Raw genomic sequence first — 8,714 nt, forward strand, 5'->3', positions numbered from 1 at the left:
CTTTTGCAGTGAATTTGTGGCTTCTGTCCCTCTCACTCTCTCTCCTGTCTTTGCTCCTGCTTTCCTAAGTGTGTCTCCATGTCTGGGTCTCTCTCCGCCTCCCTGTCTGACCCCATCCCTGGCTGTCAGGGTCCTTCGAGCCCCACACTGTGCCCTGCCCTCCCAGCCAGGGTCACAGCTTCCAGGCCCACGGCTCGGCCCTCCCATGTCTTGTTTCTGGGAAGCCAGATTGAATTAGCTGCTGGACCCATCTGGCCAGCCCTTGGCCTAATACCATCTGGCAGCTCATGCCTCAATGCCAACCCCAGCCCTGTGGCCTCACGGCCAGAAATCCAATTTGCTACAGCTTAATTGAGCCCTGGACTCCCGGGGGCGATGGCCCTCGGGCCCTCCCGCCCGGCCAGCAGCAGATTTCCCGGTGATTAGAAGGAGGGAAAAAATGGCAGGAGCCAAGTTAATTTCAATTACCCTCAATCTCTCCCTGGAGCCGTACGCACCCCCGCTAAGTGGGTCCTTGTGTCAGCCGCAGCGGACGCTGGTAAGTATGAAGCACCCTGAGCACTCAGGGTGCCCCAGACACCCTGCATTTACCTGCTCCCTCTGCTCAGAGAGCAGACTGCGCCCCCCCCCCCACGTGCGGGGCCTCGGACTCAACCCTATTTTATAGGCCCAGAGACGTGAGCTCAGAGATGCCACCCACGCCCACGCTGCCCAGACCTGTCTGCTGCTGGTGGAAACAAACACTGGGCTCCAACAAGATTCTATGAGTCCGATGAGAATCACGCCATTTCGCCCTACTCCACCCCCCCTCCTGGGAGCTCAGCCGGGGCAGCGGCCGCTGCCGAGGTCTCTTAGAGAGGGACGAACTTAGCAGGAGGCAGTCAACTTTCCTCTGCCTGGACTTGCCTAGGTCCAGACGTGTGTCCACAACAGCCGTCTCGAGCTGCCCTCTGTCAGTCCTCAGGGATGGTCAAGGCCGACACTGAGGCCCAGAGACTGGAGGCCGCTTGTCCAAGGTCACACAGCAAGTCTAAGATGCCGGTCCTCTCCTCTGTCTGTCTGGGGAAGCAGATACTCCTGGGTGGGATGCTGCCCACGGAGCACGCTCCCTTGCCCAACGCTGGGAGGGGTGCAGTCCAATGAGGGGCGAGCGCTGTGTCAGGCCAGGTGCACGTACCCCGGCGCGTGGCTGGATTCCCGAGCGCAAGCGCGGTAGCATCCACACAGGTGCTGGCCATGTCCCCGGGCAGCCCTCTGGCTCTTAGCACAAGCGCAAACACCGGGAGCCTCCTCCGTCAGGAGTCCAGGGAGCCCCGGAAGAGCAGCCCAAGTCCAAGCCAAGGGCAAGAGGGAGCCCCCAGGGCTGCAGCATGAGCCCCAAGACCCTGAGGCTGGGTCCCCAGAGCTCCCCCTAACTGCCCCGCTGGGGGTGGGCCCTATGTCCTGGGGACGTACCTGGGGGAAACAGGCTCCGTTGCATCTGGTCCAAGGCCGGGAAAAGGAAGTAGACCTGAGAACGGCTTCAGGCCGGCTGACTCCTTCCCATCGTGCGCACGGCAGAGGGCTGAGAGGGTCATGAAATCTGTCCTGTGTTTGCCCCTGCCAGCACGGGCCCAGGCCCAGCGGCATCAGGCCACCCCTGGTCTAACAACCGACCGGGAGCCTCGGAGGGGATCTCCGACCACAGGTGGGCCTGGCTGGGGCGACCTCCCCCGCCCACAGCTGGTCTCCGCCTGCAGCCTCGGGGAGACCCCAGGGCAGCGGTCCCCCACCCCTAGGATGGTCTCCCACACAGGGAGGCATCTCCCACCCCAGGCTGGTCCCCCCCACCAGGGCAGCATCTCCCCCCCCCCCAGGCTGGTCCCCCCAGCCCCAGGGCAGCGTCTCCCACCCCGCAGGAAGGCAGGCGGGCCCCAGGCCGCGGTGAGGCACTGAAGAACCGGCGAGCATCTCGCAGGTGCGATCTACAGAAGCGGGACTTGGAGAAACCGTCGTTGGTGGAGTGGCGGGTGCGGGGGCAGGGGGAGGTGTTGGTCAGAGGGTACAGACCTGGGCACGAGATTAAGGAATTCTGCGCGTCTCCCGAGCAGCGGGGACTGCAGCTAATAACACCGAATCACGTACCGGAGGCTAAGCCAGGGAGGTCCTAACCGCTCTCCATGAGAAGGGTGTGGTAACTCCGTGTCAGGAGGGAGACCCGGGCTGTGCGCAGCCACAGTCACTCTGTAACATATAAATGTATCGAACCAGCACGCGGTACCCATTAAACTCACACGATATCACACATGAGGGACAGCTCAGTAAAGCCGGGAAAGGGTCGATTCCAAGAGGTGGCGTTGCTAAGACCTCTATCTATTGCGGTCCACCAGCGCAGATATTAAAACTGATAAGTATTCTGAAGTATGCACTTGAAGATAACAACCACCGTCCGTTAACATACGTGTTTTTAGGCAAACATATCTTCCAAAGTAATAAAGGCGTAGCAAGAAGACTGGCGTTGCTTCACGCTTGGCAAATCTCTCCTCACGTCTGCCTTTCGTTGACGTGCCCGATTCTCATCCCACCTTCTGCATCCAGCCTGTCGTAATGCGGTGTTTGGGCGGAAATGATGAAGAAAAGACGACCTCGGGGATTTGTAGTAAGAAACGGGAGGGGTGTTTTAATAATCTGTTCAGGTAATTGTGGGTAGTCTTCTGAAATTCTATGCTAAAAATCCGCAAGTGGTAGCTTTTTAAGGTTAGTGGCAACGTGGAATCTGAGACCACGCTGACGAAAATCTGGTAGTCTTACGCTCAAGTCCGTCCGTCTGTCCGGACTTCGGATGAATCTTTAATTCGTGCACCCTTTGTGACATCATGCATTGGTCCTCTGGAAAATATTGGCTTCCTGAGTTATGCAGATCTTTCAAATGCTGACACATTTTATTATACAATATTCCAAAAAATCACTTTATTAATATTATCACAGAGTTCATCAGAAAGTCTTTTACGTTTTGAAAAGGTTTTAGCTTGTGGTGGTGGATACAAGTTTTCCCAAATTCTCATCTTTGCTTCAAAGTTCAAATTTTATCATTGCCAACAAGGACTGTCCATTGTTTTCCTTGAAAACAGCAGAGGTCACAGCACATGGAGACACGAGGTTGGTTTGCCCAGCCCGTGGCAGACCCACGTCGCACACGGCCCCCACGTGGGGACACGCTGTGCCATACGTGCCCTGCTGTGTGTTCTGGGTGTTTTCTTTTCAACATGTCCACACAAACGAGTTCCCAGTGTCTCTCTGTGAGGTATGTGTGTAGTTCTGGGGACACAGAGGAGGACAGGGTCAGTTACAGGGGACACGGAGCCCCTGCTCTGGTGATAGGACTACAAGCATCTGGAGTCTCGGGAACAAAGGCCCGCCTGAGAGGGGAGGGTGGCACGAGGGTCGCCTGCCAGCCAGCCTTCCGTGGCCCAGAGTGGGTGGGGAGGGAGGGGGAAGCCAAGAGGACGTAGGGCTGGCCAGCTGCTGGGGACGGGCACTGCTGCCTCCGTGCCAAACGGCACGGGATGAGGGTCTAGACGCCTGGCCGGCCCGGAACGGGTGAATGTGGGCCGTGCAGAAAGGAGCACAACCAGCCTGAGCTCGCTCTGCCCTGTCTGTCTGCAGGGCCCGTCTCGGGGGAGGGGGCTGGGGGGGGGGCCGAGGAACCTGCGACACCACCCACAGATATTCTACGCCAGGTACCAGGGGACTTCCTGAATCACGGCCCAGGAACCTCCCTCCCGCGTCGTTCACATGGCCATTAAGAGAAAAGACGACTGTGCCCACTGTGTAAGCATACAGCTGATTACGGAGGGCAGAGGAGGGACCCAACCCAGCCTGGCAGGTGCCCCGGGCTTCCTGGAAGACGTGACCCAAGGGGAAGCGTGTCGTGAGGAGGTGGGAGTCCCCCCAGACGGAAGGAAGCACCAAGAGGGGGCATGGGAGCCCCTCCCCCGCGGGTAAAGGTAAACATCTGGGGATGAAAGGCCCGGAAGGTGGAGGCGCCAGCTTTGCTCAGCGAGAAGCTACAAAGAGGTGAGGCTGGAGACGCAGGCGGGGTCCAGCTCACAGAAGGCCTTGAATGTCACGCTAAGGAGCATAGACTGATCCCGCTGGCTCTAAAGGTCAGCTGAGGAGTTCAAGCAGGGAAGCACCCCGCTCAGATCCCTTGGCAGCGTGTCCTGGGGAGGGAGGCTGGAGGGCCCCACAGGGGTGCGGAGAGTGTCCCCACAGTGTGGTCTGGTGACTGGGTACTCAGGGGTTCCAAGCTGCGACCAGCATGGATCCCACCCCGTGACAACGGGACAGGCGGTGGGTAAGGTCTCAGGACAAGCAGGGTCCCATTCAAGACAGGCACCGAGAAGCCAGCTTTATATTCTCTCCCTCATTCGTGACGCATCAGTGCAGCAAAGCGGTGGGGGGGTGGGGGGGTTGCGGAGCAGACAAGTGCTCTCAGCATGCTTCTGGAACATGGGAGGGAGGTGAGGGCCTTTGGGGCAGATTACAGGGAGCACAAGTCCAGAAGCAGAACTCGGAGACCAGCAGCACAAAGCGAGAAGCCGGGCTGTCCCACAGGGCCCACTGAGCTCCAGGTGTGGCACTAATGCCGCTTCCCCAATTCAGGAACGCAGCCAGGCACATAGACCAAGGAAGAAATCCAGAGCTTCCTCTCTATGGATAATTGACCAACCGCCTGGTGGGAGAGGGGATCAGCACCCTTGACTAAGTCCCCGCGGTCTAGCACGCAGCGGCTCCCGCCTGCTCACTCCGCACCCCGCACGCGACACCCCAGGTCTGCCCGTGCAGGTACCAAAGGGTGCCTGGCAGCCCCACACACTTGACAAACACTTCCGACACGAAGGAGAAAGTAAAAGAAGTCCTCAGGGAACACGCAGAGAATAAGAGATGACTTTGGAAAGAAAGGCAGGCAGGCGTGTCCCGGAGAAGCTCCAGAGCACCGCAATAAAGCAGAGATCACGATTAAAGAAAATCACTATCCTCAGGAAAGCTCGAGAACATACTGCATCTCAGAAAAAACGGGAGGTTAAGAAAAAAGGGAATAATGAGAGAAAGAAATAACTTTTTAAAAAATTGTGGTAAAATATATATAATGCAAAATTTACCATTTTAACCATTTCTCAGCACGTAGTCCAGTGGCGTTAAATACTTTCGTTGCTGTACAACCATCACCACCGTCCATCACCGAAACTCATTTCATCTTGCAAAGTGCAATTTTGCACTCGTCAGACACGAGCTCCCAGCCCTCCTCCCCCAGCTCCTGGTACCACCCGCTGCTTTCTGTCCATACGAACTTGACTCCAGGGACTTCATACAAGTGGGATCGTACAGCATTTGTCCTTTTGTGATGGCCTATTTCTCCATCATGATGTCCTCAGGGCTCGTTCATGTTGCAGCAGGTGTCAGAATGTCCTTTTTTAAGGCTGAGAAATAGTCCATTGTATATATGTGCCGTATCCATTGATGGACACTTGGGTTATTTCTACCTTTTGGCTAACGTGAATAATGCTGTTATGAACATGGGTGTATGTATACAAAAGAAATCATTTTTTAAATTAAAAAATATACTTGCCACAATAAAACTTTAAATAGATGATTTGGAAAATAAAGCTGGTGAGACCTCCAGAACATGGAACAGAACAGCCAAAAGAAAAATATACAAGAGGAGAGAAAATACTGAGAGGAATAATTCAAGAAGTTCAACATCTTGATTAGCAGTTGGCATCCTGGAAAGAGAGTAGAGAAACATGAAGGAGAAGGAATTATCCAAGAAGTGATAAAAGCGAACTTCCCAGAGCCACAGTTGGCCATGTTGAGTCCCTACGTCCATCACGCACCATGTGGACACTGGCGCTAAAACGGATGCAGTCCTGCCTCTTGGCCCTTAAAAACCCGAGGGAGAGGGAGAGAGTTGCATAAATTAATGGACAGTAGCAACTCCTGGAATGCACACCACAAAAGGAGGCCATGGAAACTGAGGCCAGGGCAGGGCTTCTGGCACCGGGACACCTGAGCTCAGAAGTAAACAGGCGGAGGGATGGAGGGTTGTCAGGGGCAAAGCCAAAGGGAGCATGAGGGGTCTGAAGATCTAAAAGAAGGCAGCATTCAGGCCCTGGACACTACAGGACCTCTTCCTCCTCAAGCCGTTACTCCCAGGAGCAAGCCACGTGACTGGCTTTTCTCACACAGAGAAGACGGAGACTTGGACAAAACACCAAGATGGAGGATTTCATCCCAAATGAAAGAACAGGATCAAGTCGTGGCCAGAGACTGAAGAGAAACAGATACAAGTGATGGGCCTGACGGGGAAGTTAAGGCAGGAATCGTACGGATACTCACTGGACTTGAGAAAAGAATAGAAGACATTGTGAGACCCTTACCACAGAGATAGAAGACTTAAGAAACAATCAGGAAGGAAAATGCAGTAACTGGGACTTGAAACAGACTGGCTGCAATGATCACAAGGATAGAAGAGTCAGAGGAACAAATCAGTGACATGGAAGATGCTGACTGGAAAATAATGGAAATAACGGAAAATAATGAAGCTGAATGAAAGAGAAAGAATTATGGGTCACGAGAGCAGACTTAGGGAACTCTGTGACTCCATCAAACATAATAACATTGGTATCAGAGGGGTCCCAGAAGAAGAAAAAGAGGAAGGGAAAAGGGGCAGGAAATTTACTTGAGGAAATTATAGCTGAAAATTCCCTAATCTGGGGAAGGAAACACCTTTCCAGATCCAGGAGGCACAGAGAACTCCCACCAAAATCAACAAAAGCAGGCCAACACTGAGACATATTGTAATTAAATCAGCAAAATAGATCCATAAAGAAAAAGTCCTAAAACCAGAAGGACAACAGAAGTCCCTAACTTACAAGGGAGGACCCATGAGGCCAGCTGCAGACCTGTCCACAGAAGCTTGGCAGACCAGAAGTGGCATGATGTACTCCACGTGCTGAATGGGAAAAATCCACAGCCAAGAAGACTCTATCCAGCAAGGCTGTCATTCAGCACAGACGGAGAGATAAAATGTTTGCCAAAAACTAAAGGAGTCCGTGACCACGAAACCAGCCCTGCAAGAAATATTAAAGGGGACTCTTTTAGTGGGAAGGAAAGACCAAAACTGACAAAGATTAGAAAGGAACAGAGAAAATCTCCAGAAGCAATCACAAAACAAGTAATAAATGGCACTACATTCATATCTTTCAATGATCACTCTGCATGTAAATGGACTAAATGCCCCAATCAAAAGACACAGGATGTCAGAACAGATTAAAAAAACACAAGACCCATCTATATGCTGCCTACAAGAGACTCATTTTAGACCTGAAGACACCTGCAGATTGAAAGTGGGGGGGTGGAGAAACACTGGACGTCAGAAGAAAGCCAGAGTAGCCATACTTATATCAGGCAAACTAGATTTTAAACCAAAGACTGTAACAAGAGGTGAAGAAGGGCACCATATCATAAGAAAGGGGTCTATCCAACAAGAAAATCTAACAATTGTAAACATTTATGCCCCTAACCTGACAGCACCAAGATATAGAAATCAATGAATAACAAAGTTACAGAAACTCCTTGATAATAACACAATAGGAGGGGACTTTAACACCCAACTTAGAGCAATGACCAGATCATCTAAACAGAAGTCAACAAGGAAACAAGAGCTTTGAATGACACACTGGACCAGATGGACTTCACACATAAATTCAGAACATTCCATCCTAAAGCAACAGAACACACGTTTCTCTCAAATGCACATGGAACCTCTCCAGAATAGGTCACATACTGGGTCACAAATCAGGCCTCAACAAGTACAAAAAGACTGAGTTCATTCCATGCATATTCTCAGACCACAACACTATGAAACCTGACATCAAACACAAGAAAAAATTTGGAAAGACCCCAAATACACAGAAGTTAAAGAACATCGTACTAAAGAATGAATGGGGTAATCAAGAAGTTACAGAAGACATTTTAAAAATACATGGAAGCAAATGAAAATTAAAATGAAAGTACAACAGTCCAAAACCTTTGGGATGCAGCAAAGGCAGTCCTAAGAGGGAAGTATGCAGCAATACGAGCCTTGCTCAAGCAGCACGGAGAGTCTCAAATACACAACCTAACCTTACACCAAAGGAGCTGGAAAACAAACAGCAAATGAAGCCCAAAGCCAGCAGGAGAAAGGAAATAATAAAGATTAGAGCAGAAACCAATGATATAGAAACAAACAAAAAGCCCAGTAGAATAGATCAATGACACCAGGAGCTGGCTCTTTGAAAAAAAATTAATAAAATTGGTAAGTCAAGTCTAGCCAGACTTACCAAAAAGAAAAGAGAAAGGACCTAAATAAATAAAATCACAAATGAGAAAGGACAGATCACAACCAACGCCACAGAAGTGGAACGTCTGTAACAGAATATTATGAAAAGTTACACGCCAACAAACTGGGCAACCTGGAAGAAATGGACACACTCCTAGAAACTTTATATAAAACTGAAACAGGAAGAAATAGAAAACCTGAACAGACCCATAACCAGCAAAGAAATTGAATCATAGTCAAAACTCTCCCAAAAAACAAAAGTCCAGGCCAGATAGCTTCCCAGGGGAATTCTACAAGACATTTAAAGAAGAGTTAATACCTAATCTTTTCAAACAATTCTAAAAAAATAGAA

The sequence above is a fragment of the Ursus americanus genome, chromosome 28 (genome assembly GCF_024610735.1).
Source record: "Ursus americanus isolate L20-20 chromosome 28, mUrsAme1.1.p, whole genome shotgun sequence".
Classification (NCBI taxonomy): Eukaryota; Metazoa; Chordata; class Mammalia; order Carnivora; family Ursidae; genus Ursus; species Ursus americanus.